General features: G+C 54.2%; 1 protein-coding gene across 1 annotated transcript in view; it reads left to right on the top strand.

Moving 5' to 3' along the window:
- LOC122559449 (synaptotagmin-A-like) overlaps window positions 1–943 on the top strand; it is a 218,219-nt gene that overhangs the window by 109,115 nt on the left and 108,161 nt on the right. The window lies entirely within an intron of this gene.

Raw genomic sequence — 943 nt, 5'->3', positions numbered from 1 at the left:
CTCTGTAGAGCTCTCCTCTCTCTCTCTCTGCAGAGCTCTCCTCTCTCTCTCTGCAGACTTCTCCTTCTCTCTCTCTCTGCAGAGCTCTCCTCTCTCTCTCTCTCTCTGCAGAGCTCTCCTCTCTCTCGCTCTGCAGAGCTCTCTTTCTCTCTCTCTCTGCAGAGCTCTTTCTCTCTCTCTGCAGCGCTCTCCGCTCTCTCTCTGCAGTGTTCTCCTCTCTCTCTCTGCAGAGCTCTCTTCTCTCTCTCTGCAGATCTCTCCTCTCTCTCTCTCTGCAGAGCTCTCCACTCTCTCTGCAGAGCTCACTCTCTCTCTGCAGAGCTCTCTCCCTCTCTCTGCAGAGCTCTCCTCTCTCTCTGCAGAGCTCTCCTCTCTCTCTGCAGAGCTCTCCTCTCTCTCTCTGCAGAGCTCTCTCCCTCTCTCTGCAGAGCTCTCTCCCTCTCTCTGCAGAGCTCTCCTCTCTCTCTGCAGAGCTCTCCTCTCTGCAGAGCTCTCTCTCCTTCTGCAGAGTTCTCTTTCTCTCTCTCTCTGCAGATCTCTCCTCTCTCTCTCTGCAGATCTCTCCTCTCTCTCTCTGCAGAGCTCTCATTCTCTCTCTCTCTGCAAAGCTCTCCTCTCTTTCTCTGCAGAGATCTCCTTCTCTCTCTGCTGAGCTGTCTTTCTCTCTCTGCAGAGCTCTTTCTCTCTCTCTCTCTGCTGAGCTCTCCTTCTCTCTCTCTCTCTCTGCAGAGTTCTCCTTCTCACTCTCTCTGCAGAGCTTTCCTTCTCTCTCTCTGCAGAGTTCTCCAGTCTCTCTCTGCAGAGCTCTCCTGTCACTCTCTGCAGAGCCCTCCTGTCTCTCTCTGCAGAGCTCTCCTGTCTCTCTCTGCAGAGCTCTCCTGTCTCTCTCTGCAGAGCTCTCCTGTCTCTCTCTGCAGAGCTCTCCTCTCTCTCTCTCTGCAGA

Source organism: Chiloscyllium plagiosum, chromosome 19, assembly GCF_004010195.1.
Source record: "Chiloscyllium plagiosum isolate BGI_BamShark_2017 chromosome 19, ASM401019v2, whole genome shotgun sequence".
Classification (NCBI taxonomy): domain Eukaryota; kingdom Metazoa; phylum Chordata; class Chondrichthyes; order Orectolobiformes; family Hemiscylliidae; genus Chiloscyllium; species Chiloscyllium plagiosum.
This window is presented reverse-complemented; position numbering and strand designations above follow the sequence as displayed.